This window comes from Pelobates fuscus, chromosome 3 (assembly GCF_036172605.1).
Source record: "Pelobates fuscus isolate aPelFus1 chromosome 3, aPelFus1.pri, whole genome shotgun sequence".
NCBI classification, from domain to species: Eukaryota; Metazoa; Chordata; class Amphibia; order Anura; family Pelobatidae; genus Pelobates; species Pelobates fuscus.
Genome location: NC_086319.1, coordinates 279,361,524 through 279,384,150, shown reverse-complemented (window position 1 = coordinate 279,384,150; position 22,627 = coordinate 279,361,524).

The following is a 22,627-nucleotide window of genomic DNA, read 5'->3' as shown; positions in this document are numbered from 1 at the left end:
AAAGTCATTGTTTGAGGAATTCATGGGTATCAGATCTCCTGTTTCTTTTGTTTAATTAATGCCATCTGGTCAACCTCTTAGCCATGTTCACCTACCCAGTCACATATTCATAATCGTCTGCCTAGTCACCAACCTCTTTTTAGCTAATCAGAACTATCAGATTCCCCAATTTACCCTAATTCCTTTCTTCACTTCCACCCATTCCAATACTTCTTTCTACCGTGCTATCAGTGGCGTACACACGATCCATGGGGCCCCGGTGTGAAAACTGATCTGTGGGCCCCTCACCGGTGGTTACACTGCTCAGGCCGCAACACATGGCGGCAGGCACCTGGCCACAGCTGGGACATCCTGGAGTAACGGGCCCGGTCGCAGCTGCAACCCCTGTATGTACGCCACTGTACACATACACACACACATACATAGACACATACAAACAAACACACACAGAGACACATATATACAGACACACACATACATACAAACACACACACAGACACATATATACAAACACTCACATACATACAAACACACACATGCACAGACAGACACACACACTTACAAACAACTGCACACATGCACAGACATACACAAACAGATAAAGTTTCATACAGACACACAAACATACATACAAACAAACACACACATATACAAACTATTTTAGTCACTCTCCTGTTTCCTACATTTTAGATGCAGGAGGGTGACTTCCCTGGTGTCCAGTGGTGGCTCAGCCTTATGGGAGTCCGAGTTCCCACTCTGACTCCCTCCTCTCTTCCTCCCGCGTTGCTCTGTCTGATAGCTGGGAGGAGTGACTGGGGCAGTCACTTCCTCCCAGCATCTGATGTCATCTCATCGCTTTAACGGAGTGACCAGGCCCCCTGGAAATCCATAGCCATCGGGTGGCCCTAACAGCATGGGCCACCCGATGGGCCCCTTCACGTGCGGCCCCAGCGGATTTACCGTGCGGGACGGGGGCCGCAACACATGGTGGTGGGCACCAGGTAGCAGGGGTCCGCAGGGCGGTCGGGCCCCCTGGAGTGATGGGCCCAGTCACAGCTGTGATCCCTGGGACTCCTGCGACCCCTGTATGTACGCCACTGCATGCTATTATCATCACTGTACTGTAATCACATACAGGCATTGTTACATGTTACAATGCTGCTGCCCACCCCATATTTACCTTATTATGGGTTAAGAAGTGTGTAGGGTTCATAAAAATATCCCTGTCTATCTCATTAGGCATTTTACCTTTTAGCTGAAAACAGCAAGGTGAATATATAATTTGAGATAGTATGCAGGTAGCTATTTAGTTTTTTTGTTCTATGTATACTGTAGCCATTGCTGCTGCCCTGGAGTAGTGGGACTTTAAGTACAAGGCTAGATTCTGTTTGTTTGCACATGTAAACATTGAACATACTCACATAATACACTTTGTAACTACTGCGCTTGCTATACTTTTTTTCTTCGGTTATATAATAAGAAAAAGAACACCTGTTAGCATTATGTAAATATTATAGAAAAATGCACTGGGTAACCACTGAACTTAATGTACATTTAGTCAACTGTAATGAAACCTGCAAAATGCTAAATACACCTGTTATTGATGTGCAAGTAAAGTATAAATCCTGAACTTAAAGTGTATGTCTTTGATCTCCAAGTCTTTCTCTGACATCCACTGATTTTTTAATTTTGCACCTACATTATTTTTGAATACCGTATTTTCCATTATTGATCATACTTAGCCCATACCTTCATCTTTTTATTAGTTTACAGAGATAGAGAGTGGAAATACATTAGGAAGTAGATGGTCAGATTCTCGGTTATCAAGGAACTCATTTAAACTGAGTCAGTACAGGTTGCTGGCTAAACCAGTGATGGCTAACCTTGACACCATAAACTGTTTCTGGACTACATTTCCCATGATGCTCAGCTAGCTTTTAGACTCTAAATGATGGCTAACCTTGACACCATAAATTGTTTCTGGACTACATGTCCCATGATGCTCAGCTAGTTTTTAGACTCTAAAAGCTCAATTTATGGTGTCAAGGTTAGCCATCACTGGGCTAAACCATCCTTTATATAAATCTGTCACTCTTTATACTAAAGGGTTAATAGGTGATTTGATATCTTCTTTGTGCCACCCAAATACAGGAGGGTATGAGAATTTCTAACTACAAATGTGGAGACATTGATTTTTATGACTGAGTTCCCACTGATGCTTAACACATCAGTAAGACTGGCCCTAAATTAGTGAGATTTACAGATAATCAATGTGAGTAGACAGAGTTTGTTAAATCATCATCGCAGGTTTAAACAGCAATTCACTTACCATTTCTAAATGTATATGTCTTTCTGCTGAGCACTGCCTAATTCTGCAAATATATGATATTATAAAGAAACACTTAATTTGCTGATATCTGGTCGATATTTCTCAATACAGTATGTAAGCAAGGCTATATGCAGAAGATGTAATTAACAGAAATAGTGAATGCCAATGTAAATAGACAGAGTAGATTTTATATGCCATACAATTATCAGAATATCATTTCACTCAGTCATGTATTTAATGAATGCTATCTGGCCACCCAAAGATGGCAGGGGCAAGTGTTATAACCCAACAGCAATTGGCTTGTAGAATGGAAAAATCTTGATTGAAATACTGAGACTCCAAATTGAGAGACATAGCCATTAGTGGATATGTCTATCCTTACTTCACAGCTGGAATGGAGAATGATAGGATAGATATTGGCATTTATTTGGAAAACAAACACGAGAAGTAATCATCAAGAACTTTATTATCTACATTGAGAAGTGAAAGAACAACTTCAGAATTTAAAATATACCATAAGGGATAAAAATCATTATTTAAAATAGCATCTCTGTTATATCCAAACACTGTTTCCCTGGGCTGGCTTAATCGATTCTACTATTAAAGGTTTTATCTGGATAGCTTTTGCCTCCAGGTAAGTACCTGTGATTAATTGCTTCTCCCCAAACTTATTTTGTATGTTGACATCTGGCAGCATACATTTGGTCATCTCAACTAGGCTATGATTTTACTTTTTGCTCAAATTTAATTTTCTTTGGCGTCTTCAAGTTAACCTTTGCTTCCTTATGTAATGGTACCTGTGGCTGTGTACATCACATCTCAGCCCATATTTAATTTTGGTGTTGATTCTGAAACGTCGATCAGACACTTATGTCATTTTTTAATTTTTTCATTATTTATTTAACACTTTCTTGTTTTTTGGAAGAACTCTGAGTCCAACCCTACATTCCAACCCTATATTCAATGTGGATTTTTGGCACCTAGGCAGTATCCATTCATATTTTTCATACAGGGTGCGTGCCAAGGGATTTATACATTCACAATTTCAATTCTTGAAAGCAGTAGTAAACAGCATATGTAACCGGTTGTGCCTAATAACAAATGAATAATATACTTAAGTAAACAATGATGAAAGAGTCCGGGAACACAGTCCAAAATTTTAAGTTTTCCCCAATAAGCGTGCTTCTTACAGAGCTTGAACCATTGACAGTTAGTACATGTAAAACAGAGAAAAGAAAGCGATAGTGCAGTATTTCAATTAAACCGATGCTATGATTTTTAATTAGTTTTCATCACTGTTACTTTATCTTTAAGCTTAAATCATTTTGCTTCTGGGATTGAATTGGATTTTACTTAAAAATATACATTTAGTGTATCAGGATTAATTACTAACGTGAGAATAGTTGAATTCTAAACAAATTTCCCATATAAGGTCATAATAGCCAAAAGGGAAGAATAGATGACTTGAATATTTTTTCCAGTTTGGCTTGTTTTTCTTAAAATTTTAAATTCACTTTGAATTCTCAACAATTCTCTCTTTAGTGAATAATCCTTGTATATATGTTTTGTTTTTTATTTTGTTTTCACTTTTGAGCTGTCCCAAGCATCACAAGTTTATTAGTACAAAATCTCTTGTTTTACCCATATGCATTAAAGCATGTTTCACCAGCATATAGATGCTTATCAAGATGCTTGAGTTCACATGAGACTATTAAAGAAACAGATTTCCAGTCCCCTCCTTTTCGGTCTTCATGTGAATTTCAGAATAAAACCTTTGCTTCCAGAAGATTAGTTCCACGAGTTGCTTGAGAATCCACACTCATTATTAAATTTAAACTTGTGCATGAATAGGCAATGGTTTCAACTAGCAAGAGCTAGTTTAAGACAAAATAAATCAAGTGGGAATAAATAACTATGCTGAATTTCTACAGAATATGAATATATAAATATATTCAAATTAATGTCAAATATATGTGTGCATATATATATATATATATATATATATATATATATATATATATATAGAGAGAGAGAGAGAGAGAGAGAAAGAGAGAGAAACTATACAACATGGGTTTATGTATATATTTGAGTTTTTTTCATGTCACAGCATCTTGATAAAGACCGCTAGACGGTCGAAACGTCAATTTATTTGCGTGTTATTTAAATATACTATTTTGATTTACTAAATCCATGGAGTGCTCTCATTTTTTGCTCACACACATATATTTGACATTAATTTGACATTAATTTGAATATGAATATATATATATATATATATATATATATATATATATATAAATAAAAACATATATTTGACATGTATTGTCATTGCATTCTGGATAAGCCATCCTGAAAAGTATAATTAGTTGCATTCGACTTGGAATTTCTATCAAGTATAATCCTGCATTCCTTCAACCCCTTCTTATGATGTTCAGTGTTATTTTCTGTTTCCTGCTCGAGGCTCTCCTCAAGGCTATAGTGATTTAAACTAATATTAATGTCCTCTTATGAGGCCAACAAGCCAGCGTTAGCTACCTGTCTAATACAGCGTTCTCCAATGGTTGTAGTTGTGTGATTATATTTCTCTCTTGCCTGTGATATTATTATCCAAAACTAGGGCAGGTGTTCTTCTCACCCCCAAGCTTTGCCTGAAGCCTGTACATGTCAGGTGCAACGTATAAAGTAGCTCATTTCTCTGCTTGCTGCTTGTATCTATCAGATGGTCTAATATTGGAATATTAATTATATTGATATCATGAAGGGCAGGCAACACTGTTTATTTTATTCAATGCAAAGTCAGATAGTGATATGAATAGCATGGGATGTGGGGGCATTAATTAATATAGATTTGTAACTCAGGGAAATGGTTAGCAAAAATAAAAGATTGTATTTAGTTTACATTGAAAAAAATCCATGGTTTAAAAGTTGGTTTATGCATATACGCTATTTTGGTTGATTTACATTTGGTTTTAAGCTAATTGCGATCCATCTGAATTTCAGACGAGGAATAAATTAGACATTTTGTTTCGTGATTCAAAAAAAAATAAGAAGTTTGATGAAAAAAAAAATAAAAAAGATGATTGATGGTCAGACACCAACTATCACAGATCTAAATAAATATATAATACATAACTATACATTTTTACTGCTCCTTGATTTGTGAACCAAATGACGAAAAAATTCCCATATGAATGTACTGCAATATATACATAATATGTATAATGTTTATAATATTGGAGTAAATTTATAGGCACATTTAAACCATTTTGGTTCCTCTGAAAAGTTTTTTTTCCAGAAATAATTATACAGCAAACTATTTCCGAACCGAAGCTCCAAATGGACGAAACCTGATTCACTCAAAACAGAACAAGATCCAGATGAATTCATTTGGCTTATTTGCATATTCGTAGAGCAATCCAGATAAGCATGATAATGCAATACTTACTATCTCTAAAAGCCATTTAAGCAGTAAGTATTGCAGTTAGCATGTTAATCTCCTATTTTATAATTAGTGCAGGACCCACTATGCCCATATGGTGTAACTGAATCCCCATATTTGTTTGCTGGGATAGATGATTTTAAGTAGCCTTGTACAATTTAAACCTGTATTTGTTTGTGTGCACTGTTCCTTAATCTGTCCTTTAAAATTAGGCCATTGTGGACCACTTCTGTAACTTTTTATTTTTTTTAAGGATTACATTTAACTAGATCCTTCAAATACATTTTTCCCATGGCATTAATGTTCCTGTTCTTCATCCCTCTGACTTTGATAAATAATAAATTAACAAATACGTTTGCATCAACTTAAGTATTGTTCTTGTTCATAGTCGCTAAATGGAGGTTAACAAAAATGTTGAGATTGGACATAAAGAATGTTGTTCTGGTCCGTACACTTTGTTTCTCATAATAATAAACAGGATGCAGTTGTATTAATAAACATAAATAGAATGCAGTATATAGGCAAATATATTTTCAGTTCCCTTATTTTACCATTTTATTTGTTCGTAGCTACTTACTTTTTAATGCAATACATCTTTATTACTGGACTGTATCACTGCAGTGCTTTCTGGGCCACCAGGTAAAGGAGTCAATTTATATCCCAGCAACGCATGTAGAATTTCTTAGACTGAACTTACTCTTCTTGATTTTAAATCACTATTAATCTTCAGATATATAGCTATGTTTTTCTTAAAGTTATTTTTGTTCATGTTTAATAAACATGAAAACACCAGGAATTGGAGTTTTATTTGGAACTGTTACATTCAGACCATTAAAAATGAATTTGAAATGTTTCACTTTTTTCTCGTTGCCTCAAGCTTATATGTGTATTGTACAACGCTGTGTATAATATACACAAGAGGTTTGTAATTTGTAATGTACATGTGTATTTGCCGCATGCTATGTGTAGCTGTGACAACTAGATCATTGCTCTAATGCAGTTGGTATCCAGATTATAAATAAAATGTTTTTTTTTCAATTTTACTGCAGTACAAGAGTAAAGGACTAGGTCTAAAACGTTATAATATGGTATGTTGTGACTGCTGTTATAGGGATACTTTTAGAACCTTAGGTAAATCTAGTTAGGGGACCTATCAAAAATATAGGTATGATGACAGTAAGTTTTGAGATGCACTCCTTGAACAGTCTGTTAATGTGGCACACTTCTTTATATTTGTTTATAGTGAATTTTATTACAACTGTGAGAGCTGCTGTGGATTTGAATGATTCATGGCCCATTGTGGGTGAATTTAGGTCTATATATGTATCATATCATTTTGATCAGTCTTACAGATCCCTGTGATAGGTTTTCAATATAACACATGTTTTCACTCAGCTAGATATTAAAATATGAGAGTATGCTGTCATTAGAGTAGCATTGCAAGCAGGGTGTAAATGCAAACATAAGGGTTTCATGTGAATGAAATTACCCCTTTATTTAACTTAGGTACATATTTATTTGATGTACAATTTAAGTGTTGTTAGCCTTGTGTTAGCTTGCTGATTATTTTGCACGAGAAGAACACACATTTTAAACTGCGGGTAACTCAAACCAAATATCGACTCAATAGTTTAGAGGCATCAGTATTTGTTTAGAAAATAATTCAATCAAATGGACTGTGTGTCAGAATTTTATTTATAAAGTGTTCTGATATACTGAGGATAAGGAACGATATTTAAAGTTAATTCATAAGAGAATGTGCCCCTCCCGGTATTTTATCAAAATTTCATATAAATGATATTGCCCAAAAGGTCTCCTAATCAATAGTCAGCGTTATATCACAGATGCCTTTAAGTGAAGACCTCACCACCTGAAACAGGATACCAGATAATACATGCATGAGAGACATGGAGAAAATAGGCAGATCCGGCTCAAAGTTGCTTTGGGAAAATGTCTGAATATGAAACATAACAGCAGGATACTACTCTAGTTTCTATAACATTATGAGAATCTTGAGTAGTTGGTGAAATGCACAATGATGCACAGTATGTCCATCAGAAAGTGATGACATGGCTCATAACCGAGAGACGTAATTCTCTCCCCAAGTTTTAGAACACTACGTCAAGTTATATAGAATGAGGTAGAGGCAAAAAATGCCTACAAAATTCAAAATATAAACAAAGAACAAGTTAGACCTGTGCTGCAGATACTCCACACTGAAGACCCAACAGTGTATATACAACCAAAAAACAAACAAGAGTCCTGCGCATCCAGTATAGGTGTGCACACCCAGGTGCTGCTACAATTTATTTAAGGACAAAGTTAAAACAGCAAACAAGTGCGAACCTTGTCACCTATAAGCACTACATTGATGATATTTTTTTCGTTTGGAGAGGAACGGTAGAGGAGTTACAAAACTTTCTATGCTTCCTGAACAATTACCAGTGGGGAATAGTGTTGACCACGGAGTATAGTAAAGAAAAGGTACATTTTTTAGATTTGACCATCTATGTGGAAAACAACATACTAAAAACTAAAACTCACTTTAAAAAAGTTGATGTCAACAACTATATTAGTCTTAAAAGCTGTCATTTCTCCCCGTGGTTAAAGAACATTCCAAGGTCACAATTTTTCGGAGAAATTGCACGGATATAGATACCTTCAAAAATCAAGTCCATAGAATCAGAGAACAGTTTCTGGAGAAAGGTTATGAAAATCAGGCACTACAAAATACTGAGAGGGAAATAGAGGATATAGATCGTAAATCCCTCCTAGAATATAAGCCCAAGAAGGAGGAAAATTATAAGGAGATTTCGTTTATCTGTGGTTTTAACCAGAACAGCAATCAAATTAGGAAAACAATAAAAAAATATTGGCCCCTTTTAAGGAATGACCCTATGCTGTACAATATACTACCAGACCAGCCTAAAATTATATACAGAGGCGCTCCAAATTTAAAACGTTTTTTAGCTAAAAACCACATTAGAGAAAAAAATCCGACTCCTTTTTTTCAAAAGCAAGTTTTTTTTGGGTGTGGACATTGTCTGGCCTGCAGGAGTACTAGCAGCAGCAAGAGACACCTCACATCTTTTGAAGACCCTCATAACAAAAAGGAATATAGATTGAGGACTATGACTACATGTTTTTCTAAAAGGGTTATTTATATCCTACAGTGTCCATGTGATCTGTACTATGTGGGGAGAACAAAACGCCCCCTACATATACGTATCAGTGAACACGTAAGAAATATCAGAAAAGGTTATGAAAAGCACAATGTATCCCTTCATTTTAAAACACTACATAATAGTGACCCCAGTCTTTTAAAGTTTTTTTTGCTATTGAGAAGGTGGAGATAAACTGGAGAGGGGAAGATGTAATTAAAAAACTTGGCCAAACAGAAATGAAATGGATTTTTAACCTTAACACCCTTGCCCCTTTTGGTCTTAATGTTGATTTTGAGTTGTGTCATTTTTCATAATATATTTTTTATAATATTTATTTCTATTTTTTTTTTTAAGATATTGACCTCTGTATATCTAATAAGCAATCATCATTTTTATATTTATTTTTATATCCCCCACACTTAAGAGTATTTGTTATTCCTGTTTAAATATGAATGGCTATATTACATCTATATTTCAATGCATTCTGATACCTTATATATGGCTGTTATTGAATTTATTGTTCTAAACAGAGATTCATGCAACATACTAATTATGTTTTATTCCTTGAGCAATGGTAAAGGACTTTTTCTGCATAGCTCATTTTTTAAGTACAGATATTATGAAATCGGAGGTAGAAACTGAAGCATGCCGGGAGTTGTAGGAACAACTAGAGCCCGGAAATTACGTATCGGCAATACAAGCCGAACCGGAAGTGACACAACGGCATCTAACCGGAAGTGAAATCCAGCTGCAGGACGGCGAAAAAAGGCGCGAGTAGAAGATTTAAAACCGGATACCAGCAAACTTACAAACACAGACTGAGAAAGCCGAGAAGGATGGCGAAACGCGTTTCTGATAGAAGAGGAGAGTGGACACTTTATTATTACTATATTTATGCATGCTATTTTGTATGTATTTTATTTTTTCGATATAATAAATTTACATTTTAAGTACTTATATTCCATCTCCTCCATATATTTGGTATCCGTTTGAGGGAAGTGTCACCTCTAATTTGACACTGATGCCTGCAGTACTTAGAGCCAGTCCCCAAAAGGCTCTATAAAAGGTGAGCACTGAATTTATATTTGTGTTCTGCATCACTTGATTTAAGATAAATCTGCACCAGGAATCTTCTTTGTGCTTTATTTTGGAGATACAATCCACAGAAAGAAGGAAGAAAGGAGCATCCTCTATCCTTAGGTGTTACTGCCTACCTTAAAAGGCACGTTGGCTGATGTGTTTAGAGCCTATATCCTTATAAAAGGCTCTTTACAATGTGAGTTTCCCTTTTGTATCATATACTCTATACCAAGTTATCTGACAGTACTACTCTATATATCTTTTTTGTTTATTTTGCATGTACACCCCGTGCCTATTATAAGGGGTAAGTGCATACGGAATATTAATATTATACTTCTAGCGCTGCACCTATATCAAGTTTGGTTTGACATTTTTCACACTCTAACTCACTGCTTGGTATTCTGTTTTCTTTTTAAAACAGCAAACGTTTCGAGCAGCAGCCCTTTCTCAATGCTAATGGATTTAGTCAAGGAAATACAAAGTATTCCAATTGTACTATAATTCTAGAGCAAGAACCTCGAAGTACTTGTGCCGAATATGAGGTAGATTCAAAATGGTTTTATCTGAGTTACAGATACATATTTAGAGAGTTGTTTTTCCTTTAAATTACTTATATTTTCTGATGAAAACAACAGCATTGATCTGTCCATCAATTGTCCATCTGTAGTTTATCTGATTTATCTGATATATAATTATTCCAAATGTTGATTCCTTACAGGAATACTCCTTCCTGAAGAATTCCACTAGAGGATAATAAACATTATCACATTATTTCAAAGCTGCTGCACATTATTTTATTTTATTTTTTAAATTCTCAGTAAGCTCTGAAGATTAGTATACACGCAGAGCTTTGCATATTCACACATTTATGCAATGGATAAAGAGAATATATGGAATATTGCATATGTATGGAAATCCGTGATAGACTGAGCAATTGTGAGAGTTAAATGTGGGTTTTGTGACTGTACATTGTCAATCATATTTTTAAGTATTTGATGCAGTTAATACCTACTCTTTATTTTTCATAGAAGGGGCAAAGGTAGGACATTTTAAGAAGATGAAAGTATATGGTCCATAAGCTTGTTATTATGATGTAAAGCTAAAATCCATTATAATAGCAAACATTTTCAATATGTATCGAGGCATGCGCTTCAACATTTCTATTATCGCCAAGCATACATTTAGGCATGAATTCACCATTATTATGATAACCTCCTCAATTAGTAACACATCATAAGACAGTTACGTAACTATGCAGTCTGCCTTACACTGTACTTTAGAGCATTTAAGCATAAAACCACAAACAATAAGAGTGTTTCCTATTTATTCATTTATTTCTGGTATTTATAAAGCGCCAACAGATTCTGCAGCCCTGTAGAACTAGTGGAGGGCATACAATATACACAGACAAATACAAAATGTAGAGAGGGCACTGTCCAAAGGCTGATATTCAGCAATGTAAGCTCTTTTATACAAAGTGCTTAGCTAGATAGCCTGTGAGCTTACAATCTAAAGAATACAGTTGGGATTTGAGACAAGAGGTAACAGGGGACATTTGGAAATGATGGCTAAATGAAGTTGACAGAGAATTGCAGCTATTGGTAAAATATAAAGGGAATTAAGAGGTAATTGAGAGAGAATCTCAAACAGCTGGGAGAGCATGCTATATATTTAGGGGGAACCTGGGTGGGTGGGTAGTGCTGAGGAAAAATGCAGAGCTTGAGTATTGTTGTGAGTGTGAAGTAAGGCCTGAAGAACAGAGATGGAGATGGAACAGTTATATGAAGGTAATTACAGCCAGGAGAAATATAGGAAAAGGGGCGAGTAGAGTAGCCATGTGTTGCATACAATTCAAAAGTTTAGCAACCAAATTCTAACACCCAAAATATTAATAACTGTCTATTATGAAATATTGGTCAGAAACATTAAATGACAATAATAACTGCATGCACAGAAAATTACAGTGGCAAACTACAGGTATAAATGGTAACAATTCTATAGTAAAACATGATATTATACTAACAAAGTATGAATAAAGTAGGTGGAGTATCTTCCAAGCTTCCGTCAGTACCTGGGAGTTGTGGGATTTGCGGCAGGATGTTAAATACAGAGCTTGAGTATTGTTGTTTCTGTGAGTGTGAAGTGAGGCCAATTATATGGGTTTTAGAAAGTAGAATTCGTAAAATAAAAAAAATAAAAAAGCTCCAATTCCAATTACCATTGGCCCAAATATCCCTAAATGATCAGCAATCAGGGGCCGACAAGTTACTTTTTATTTTTTCAATTTGACAATTTGTATTGTTTATCAAGTATTCATGGGGTACAAAAGAAAGAGAGGGAAGGGTTAATGGGTAACGGTATGCAATGTATTCATGCATCATGCAACAACAATCACTTGGTATATATGGTCTACATGAACCCCCACCTTGAAGGTCTAGGATGGGTAATATCTGTCTTGCTCAACGCAATGGTCGTTGTGGCCTATCTATGCTATGCTGTTCTATTCCTTCCACCGTGCCTGTTTGAGCCTTCCTTGTCGGTGTGGTTCCATTTGTCATGGTCCCTTAACCCATTGGTTGTTTAGTGTGGCTGAATACTTGGAAGGGTGGTTGTGGGTGTCGGTGTAGGAAGCACTGTGTCGTAGTCCAGGTCCGCTTCGCCTGGCACTGTCTTAGGTTATTATTACCTTGCCTAGTGGAGAGTGGGGAGGGGGTAATGGTGTGGGTTATCTGTGCCTGGGGAACGTGAGGTGCAGATGTGTGTCACTGTGGGATGTATGAGACCCGGCGAGACTTCGTCATGTGTAAGTTTGTTCCCCTCTTCGGTAGGGTTGTGTTCCTTCTCTAGGTGTTTGGGGCAAGGGGGATCTGGGGGGGGGGCAGTTGTTGCGGGGGTCACCACTGATGGGCTACTTTTGGGTCCATAGGTCTCCCGCTTTTAGTGTATTTGTGACGGCTTTAATTTGTGTGTGAGCCATGCGTTCGTAGGCCCAGTTTACCATAATCTGTTGTATGAGTTCCTCCTTTGAGGATATGACAAGTTACATTTTAATGGAATGCTCCATCATGTTCTTTTTTTTTTTAACAATTTACTAGAAATACCCCTAAAGAAAACATGTATGATTTTTTTTTCTGCAGCCCTGGCAACTTTCAGTCTGTGTCAGGGAATAATCCTGTGAGAGGCTTCTCATTGAGAAGTCTCTGTGCTGGAACTTGGATAACAGCTTTCCTATGAATCAAAGCTGATCTGGGGGAGGGGGCAGACATGTTTAGTCTTAGCACATTGGAACACACAGATATGACAGCTTCAAGACACAAAAAGCATTTCAGCATCAAATGCCATAAAACATCTGGTGCATCAAAGGGCAATGATTTTTAGACTTGTGTGGCTAAAAAAAATGGTTAATCAAAATCAGTTGTTCCCAAACCAGTCCTCAAAGCCCACCAACAATCCAGGATGCATGGATTTCCTTTTTGTATTCCAATGGAGATAATGACTACATTTGGACTGTTGCTGAGTTTTGAGGACTGTTTTAGGAAAAACTGAATTTGAATGAAAGTAAATGTATTTTTGGCAAAACTGAATATTTTTAGTTTGGAATTACCATATGTAAGAACACTTAAGTGGTTTAGTTAAGTAGAAAGAAACATAGAAACATAGATAGATAAGAAACGCAGATAAGAACCTTTTGGCCCATATAGTCTGCCAAATTATCTAAATACTTTCATTAGTCCCTGGCCTTATCGCATAGCTAGGATAGCCGTATGCCTATCCAACGCATGATTAACCCCTTAACCCCTTAAGGACACATGACATGTGTGACATGTCATGATTCCCTTTTATTCCAGAAGTTTGGTCCTTAAGGGGTTAAGGACCAAACTTCTGGAATAAAAGGAAATCATGACATGTCACACGTCATGTGTCCTTAAGGGGTTAAACTCCCTCACTGTGTTAACCTCTACCACTTCAGCTGAAAGGCTATTCCATGTATCCACTACCCTCTCTGTAAAATAATACTTACTGAAATTATTCGTAAACCTTTGCCCCTCTAATTTAAGACTATGTCCTCTTGTTGTGGTAGTTTTTCTTCTTTTAACTATAGTCTCCTCCTTTACTGTTTTGATTCACTTTATTTATTTAAATGTTTCTCTAATATCCCCCATCTCATCTTTCCTCCAAGCTATACATGTTAAGATTAGAGTTGAGCGGACACCTGGATGTTCGGGTCCGGTGGGTTTGGCCGAACTTTGAAAAAAAGTCCGGGTTCGGAATCGAACTTGACCCCGAACTTAACCCCTAACCCCATTGAAGTTAATGGGGACCAGAACTTTTGGCCACAAAAATGGCTCTAAAAAAATCCTGGAAAGGGCTAGAGAGCTGCAAAAGGAAGTAAAATGGAGGTAAGAGTAGGACAAATGCCCTGCAAACAAATGGGGATAGGGAAATCTATTAAACATAACATAAAATAAGAAGACGCTTAGTAGATAACTCCCTAATTCACACGGTATTAGGGAGCTATCTACCAAAAGGCTGAAAGACCTAAATTGGTCACTTAAATTGGTCTTTCAGCCACATTTACTAATAGTAAGTAAATATTACTTAGTATTAGTAAATGCAACCCCTACTCGCTATACCGCGAGTAGGGGTGTGTCTAGTAAACAGTGAGCAGCCAGTGGCTGCTCACTGTAAAAATAAACAAGAAAAAACCTATTGCCCCCACCCCTGTGCGACGGGTGGGGGCCTTAAATAAGAATGTGGATGGGGGGGCCTACAGTCCTCCCCCGAGCCCCCACCCCTGCACAATATGGGGGGGGGACCTAATGTCCTGAGCAGTGGGTGGGGTCCATAAATAAAAATGGGGAGGGACACCTAATGTCCTCCCCCCGGCCCCCACCCCTGAGCAGTGGGTGTCCAAAATTGGGGGGACGGACCTAATGTCTTCCCCCATCCCCCATCCCTGCGCGGAGGGTGGGGGCCCTAAATAACAATAAGGGGGGACCTAATGTCCTCACCCACGGCCTCCCCCCCCTGCCCCCACCCCTGAGTGGTGGGTGGGGGCCATAAAAAAAATACCCCCCTCGGTGACTAGGGGTCCCCCTCCCCCCAAATAAAATGACCCCTACATACCCCCGTCATCCAAAAAATAATGAGGGGGCACCCTAATTTGATACGTTAAATGTGGTAATTTCACATCATGTAATGAATTTACAATAATAAACTAATGTTAGCAAATTGCATATGGAAGAATTTTTTTCTCATAAAAATCTTTCATTAGTCCATTTTTAAATTGTGCCATTGGGAGATTAGGGCAAAAAAGACAAAAGCGACGATTTTCATCTGAATTGCTATTCTTCTAATGATATTGTGCTAAACATGGAAATATTAGGCACCCCAGTGAGTTTAATGAATTTATGAATTGGTCATTGCAGTCATAAAATAAATAGAAAACCTAAAAAGCATATTTTCAAATTAGACAACTGCATGTGCATATACCTGTGTGGATGTGCACAATTCGACTTGTAATCTATTGTATTTGAATCTGTTAGTATATTAGGTGTATACACGTGTCTAAATATATGCAGAGTTAAAATGAAATATGAAGTGCTTAGGGTATAGAGAGATAGTTACTGTTAGAGAGTGGTTAAGTTAGATTGCATAGTGTATTAAGAGGATTAAAGGCTTGAGAGGGGTTATACTTGTGGTATAAAGGGTTAGCATGGAGGTGAGGTTAAATTTAGTATTCATGTATATGGTGTGTATAATATGGAAGGGCAAAGCGTTTTGTTTCAGGTTTAGGCTTTGAGTGCTTAACTTTGGGACTACAAAAATAATTTGTTTAGGTTTTAGGAAGGGTTAGATCTACGGTTAGGAAAAAAAAAAAAAAGGGTATTTAGAGTACAGGCACATACCCCCAACACCAGTGTCTCATGAAGCAGGACACTGGTGGCAGGGGATAATATGGTGGTACAGCGTTTTGATCGATTCGGGTCTGCCCACAGCGGAGGGCCTGCCTGGAAAGGGGGCTGGTCTGCCAAAATTATTTGCTGGTCAGGCTGGCATGATTTCACGCCAGTTTGACTGCTAGTCAAGCAGGCCAACCCATCTTGATTGTGAAGTTCCAGGTCAATTATGTTGTTTATAGCTGTCCCATACACAAATCCTGTTCTAATAACTGTTCCCCAACACAAACACCTTCCATTTATAAAACATAAAACCAAGGGTTTATATAAAATAACCTTTGTATAGTGTAAAAGAGGGCCAGGACCTGACTGTCAGGACTGTCATAATAAAATCGGGATGGTTGGGAGGCATGCATGTGGAGCGTGAACAGTTTTTTGCACATACTCACCCTTCTATGATTAATAGTATAGTTGAAGGAGCTGTTATACAGTGTGCATTACTCAATGCTCTTCTAAAACTATTCAACCATTACTTAAAATGAATGCATTCCTTTAACTGTAGTCACATTCCGCAGTACTTCTTTTCACTTCTTAATACTATCTAAACACCATCTTATTAAATATCCTCCATAGCTACTCCATTTTGCCATCCCTTTCAGATAAAACTGTAAAAAGGGCAACAGAGTTTCTAAAATGTAAATGTGTTACAGTGCTGCCTCCCACTCAATGTTTACCCTATATAGGATTAATTCATTTCTAGGAATCCATAAGAATATCTACTTGTCTTAATACAGTGGTTTAGGTGCACACTCCTTGTCCCTTTATTAAAAAACATTGCTATTTCTGTTAACATTTGTCAAGACCGCACTTCTAGTGATTGTCAGACAGAGTAATAGAAACTCATGGAACTGTCTCCTAAACACTTTCAAAAGATCTTCATATTTTGTGACATCACATACCATCTAAAGGACCACTATAGTGCCCGGAAAACAAACTCATTTTCCTGGCACTATAGTGCCCTGAGGGTGCCCAAACCCTCAGGCTCCCACTCCCGCCGGGCTGAATGGAGAGGAAGGGGCTTAAAAACTCACCTTTCTCCAGTGCAGGGATCCCTCGGCGCTGGGGACTCTCCTCCTCCTTTGGCCGTCATCGGTTGAATGCGCATGCGCGGCAAGAGCCGTGTGTGCATTCAGCCAGTCCATAGGAAAGCATTCTCATTCTTTCCTATGGACGCTGGCGTCTTCTCACTGTGATCATAGTGAGAAGCGAGGAAGTGCCTCTAGCGGCTGTCAATGAGACAGCCACTAGAGGCTGGATGAACTAATTTGTAAACATAGCAGTTTCTCTGAAACTGCTATGTTTACAGCAGGCAGGGTTAATCCTAGATGGACCTGGCACCCAGACCACTTCATTAGGCTGAAGTGGTCTGGGTGCCTATAGTGGTCCTTTAAGAAGCCTTGGATTGGTGGTGTAAGAAGGCTGTTGCACATCTACCATAGGTCAACAGTGACATTTTTTTTTTTTTTTTTTTTTAAACATGGAAGTAGCAAGGCATATAGTAGGTTTCACCTAACAGGTATAAAACGGTTGGCAAGTGAACTCACACTTTAAAGACTATTGTGGTACTAGAAAAAAAACATTATTTTTAATGTGTATTGTAATTGGACAAGGTCATGTGCTATCTGCAGTGATAAATACTACAGATAATGAGTAATGGGAATTGAAGTGCAAAAAATCTGTCACTGTGTAGATGTGGTACCCCAGGCAGCTTTCCCTGTTATTACAACTTATAGTATAGTATAGTATCGGCTTTATAGGTTTATATTTTAGCCCTAACAGTCTTAAATAATATAGTATCAAATATGTAAATTGTAAAAACATGTACAGCTCCCATTATATGACCCATTTAATATGTACATTGTGAAGCTCATAACAAAATCCATATTTTAAAAGTGTTTTTTTTCTTTTCATTAATCAAAAAAAAATAATCTGAATATATGACTGTGACACTCTTGATTATAATAAGCCTTTGAATAATAAGTATTTGAATTAAAGTGAACTTGTCATCCAGAAATGGTGCAGATGACAAGGTGAACCTCAAACAGATATTATCATGCAATCTATACATTGTACTAGTCTATTACCTATCCACCCACCTTCAAATGTATTTGAATGACATTCACCAATACCAACTGAGCAGGCATTACACAGTACTTGGGGGAAAGCAGACATATGTTCACCCCCTATGGCACCTATAGTAGCAGTTCTTGCACCTATACCATAGGCATATAAGTATTTTTTTTTCATCCTATATTTAAATCAAATTCAAGCTATGTATTTGTAAGCAATTTGGCTAGCAGAATGTACTGATTATATTGTCTTTGCTATAAAGTGATACCATGTTATTTTTGTTTGGCAGCTACACTTTAAGCACTTTGGGTATAGATCTTTTTTTTACACTTTTCTTTTCAATTGTGATTTAGAAAAGTTTTAAAATAGAATAATTTTAAGATTTGCAAGCATCAGGTGCTTTCATGTAGTTGATGAGTCTATTCTTATTTTAATTTGCTACTGTTTTGGTTAATTATTGAGCCTATAATTTAAACATAGGTTTTGTTTTCATTAAATGCTGCTTACCAGGCATTTTGAAAGGCACCTGTTAAACAAACCTGTTAAAAAGCATGCTAAAAGCTGTTAATGAAACATCTAACTGCTATGCAGCCGTCTTAAGAAGGGAGCCCATTAAATCTGGGCTCAGGGACCACATTCACATAATTTGCTATGTCTCACGTACATGAAAGGTTTTTTTTACTTGATATTTCATGTACTACATTGCTACATTGTCAAATGCATCTCATATGGCATGCCACACATCCTTGAAAGACTGTATGCATGCCCAACAGCACTTTCCTTGTGGGGTGCCACATGAAAGGTTCTCTGTAGCTACGGAACTGGCGCCATGAGAGCTGCAGGCAGTGTAGGATTGATCATAGAGCGACTCTGCAGCTGCCTAGGGCACAGGGGTTTGACAGTGCCGTGGAACTATATGTGTATTTGGCTCTGTTAACCCATATGTGAAGAATGAAGGGGAAAAGCTGAGACATGACCAAAGCCCCTTGAGGTTTTGCTCCTTCTCTGGCAGCAAGGATCAGTCTCTGTACTGATTGCACAGCTTCTTCGCATGGACTGTTATAATGCTGGAGCTGAACATAACCATAGCCCAAACAACAGTACAGAGCTGCAGGGAGCTAAGAAATCAATACAGTCACTGATCCATGCAGCCCCCTCGGACACCAGGGATGAGGTTCCACTCCAGCTCTCACAGTAAGAAAAGGGCGGTTGGTTGGAGCTCACTGGTAAAAAAATAAATAATAAAATAAAAACCAAGTGCGTGTGTGTATGAGTCAATGCGTGTATGATAGATAATGTATATATCTATATCTGTGTGTATGTATTTATGAGTCTCTGTGTGTATATGAATGTGTGCGCACGTCCATCTCCGGTTTCTAACAGGTTCTTGAATATCGGCCGGGATTCAAAAGAAAAAGCTTGAAGACTTACAGGTGATCAGGACAGGGAACTGAACCAATCGGACCAATTAATCTCAGGAGGGACACTGTTAGATTATTTAAAGGAACAATCCAGGCACAATAACCACTACAAGTCTCCGTAGTGGTTATGGTGCCAGGAGTGTGGTGCCCAGAGTAAGTAGTCAAACTATTTAAGAACAGTTTGACATCGTACCTGCGGTCTGACATAATAGGGCCTATAGTGGGGGATAGGGGCAGTAGTGTGTGTGAGGGGTGCAGTGTCTGTAGTGCAGTGTGTGTGGGGTTTAATGTGTGTGTAAGAGGTGTGCGTGGGGGTACAGTGTGTGTTGGGGTGCAGTGTGTGTTGGGGTGCAGTGTGTGTTTGTGTTTAAGGGGTACAGTGTGTTTGATGGGGAGGCAGTGTGGGAATATGTAGGAAATTATTGTGTGTAGATGGGTAGGGGGCAGTGTATGTGAAGGGTACAGTGTGTGTATGTGGGGAGTTTTTTGTGTGTGGGGGGAGTAAAGTGTAAATGTGAAATTATCGTGTGTGTGTGTGGGTGGGGGTAGGGGGGGGGCAGATTAAAGCAGATATACATAATGGTTTATTTTATTTTTTTAAATATAAGTTATATCCCCGTCCTTATTTTACCTATGCCCAGGAGATGGGGACATGCTCACGCCTGCTCACGCCTGCTCAAAACTTGGTGGTCCTAGTGGTGAAGCCATAGCGGTCAAGTGGGAGTGAACTGTAGCCTGCAACTCCTGGGGTTAGAGTTCACTCTCACAAGATTGGATTGTTGCCATGGTAACTGCGGCAACGCTCCAAGCTTGCAAGAGAAGAACCTGGTGGAGCTGCAGGTAAGGTCTCCTGAGTCCTCTCTTCCTTCCCTGCTGGCTGCTGCATTTCAATGCCAGTGGGCCGGTGAGCGAGATCTCTGATCTCCCCTTTGGTATGTGAAGGCACACTGCAGAATAGGGAGAGAGCTTTAGCACATTACTATTTTCTCGGGGGATGCGGGGGCAATTGCCCTGTTGCCCACCCCTCGATCCGCCACTGGTTAGATATTTAGCCTTCAAATGAGTATTGGCAGAGAAATAACTGGGCTTTATCCTATTTTCTATCAAAAAGAAAATTGGGTGAGACTCAAAGGGACATTATAGTCACCAAAATAACTTTATCTTAATGAAGCAGTTTTTGTATTTATCACACCTCTGAAGTCTTACTGCTCAATTCTCTGCCATTTAGGAACTAAATCACTTTTGCTTCTGTCCATGCAGCCCTAGCCACGCCTGGCTCTGAATGGTTTAAGTTTCAATCAGATGTTAACGTTAATTTGTACCTCCTGCTTTGTAAATTGAATTTTAATCACACCTAGGAGGCTTCTGCAAGTTCTAGCAAGCTATTAAAAGTGCAGAAGATATGAGATTCTTAATTACACAAATTGTGCAATAAAGGAAGTGTAAACATTGGATGTCACTTAACAGGAATTGGTTTGGAAGGCTCTGGAAGTTACATATAGGGAGGTCTGATTAGTTATGCATAAACAAAGTGATTGAACTCATAAATAGCAGAGCAGAGGATTGAGCAGTGAGACAGCAGGGGCATGATCTATACACCAAAATCATTTTATTAAACTAGGTTGTTGTGGCTTTGTGGTGACTATAGTGTCCATTTAAGGAATTTCAAACAGGATGAATGCAATCTCATGAAAAATCAGGAGAAAATAGAAACATAGATTTATTTGTTGCATGAATTTAACTTAAATTGCAGGTCTTTTGTCAGGTGTGAAAATGGTTGTGGAGATTGGTTTCCATCCGAAAACACCTCTCTAAACAGAGCACAATGCTGCCAAATTTACCCTTCGATTAAAGAACACCATTCTTTTGGAAATAACCGCAAGCACAGAGCAACTGAGATAGTTTTAGCTCTTTCAACTCGATAGAAGTCAATTTGTTAGAGAGTTTTACTTGTCTAAAGGATTCCAACTGACCAACAGATTAGACACCTCAGGTTTTTATTCCTCAGATACTCAGGTCTTTTCTCAGAAAACAGGATGCGAACAGGTAGAAAGAAATTATCTTGAAATTACCGGTACTTTTTTTTCCTGTAAGCGTCTCAAGACTATTATGTTTTTTGTTATCTTTGCTAATTGTTCTATTTCTTTTAGGAAGGATGCTGAGGAAGTATACATCTACTTTTATAGTAACAGTAACACTAATACACAAACACAGGTCACACCAGTACCCAGACTCTTCATTTTATCTCTTAACTTTCAGGTATTAAGTGAATCTTGGAAAATACTCCACCTAATTAATTCTACATTTATCACCGTATAATTATATTTACTATATCAATCTAACAATTTATACCTGTAGTTTCCCACTGTACTTTCCTGTAAATGATGTTTCTGATTGTTATTTTCAATGAATGCATTTCACCGATATTGCATGTTCATGCAGCTATTAACATTTTGGCTTGTAGAATGGTTGATGAACGGTTAAACTGTATACAACATGTGTTTGCTCTACCCACCCCCCTCTCTCTCCATTTTTTGCCAATCCTAGCCATAAATACTTTCATATAACTTTGCATTATTTCCAGTTCTTTTTCTTAGGCCTCAATCCATAAGCTCAGCTCACAGCAATACTCAGACTCATCAGTTTCTTTCAGCACTGAAGGGTGAATGTTAGAAGCATAGAACACACATGCATTTAAGACAATTGAAAATCTGGGGCAAGAGGCAGCAGCAAGTTAGCATTTGACAGCTTGAAAAGTAATCAAATTTATCATTTATGGGGGGCGGAGCCAACCACCGACCTAAATTGCCGCAGCTTAACAGAGCTCTCCAACCTAAAGTGAGGAACTGCAGTCGGGCTTTAAAAGGACTCTCCAGCCAACCCGTTTTACTCACCTGGTTCCAGCGCCGGGAGCCTCGTGAAGCCGCGCCCCCTATTTTGTCAAAATGATGAAAAAGGCAGGCGCGAGCAGGGAGCAATCAGACGCTTCCATTTGGAAGCGTTATTGCTCCCTTGGGCGCATGCGCAGCTTCGCCACACATGTGCACATACTTCATAGGGCGGCCTTCATGCCGCCCTATGAAGTCTTGAGCGCACTACCGCGCATGCGCGCAGTGTGAGCGGCCGCGAGCTGAGCTGACTGACAGCTCAGCTTGCGTTCTTTG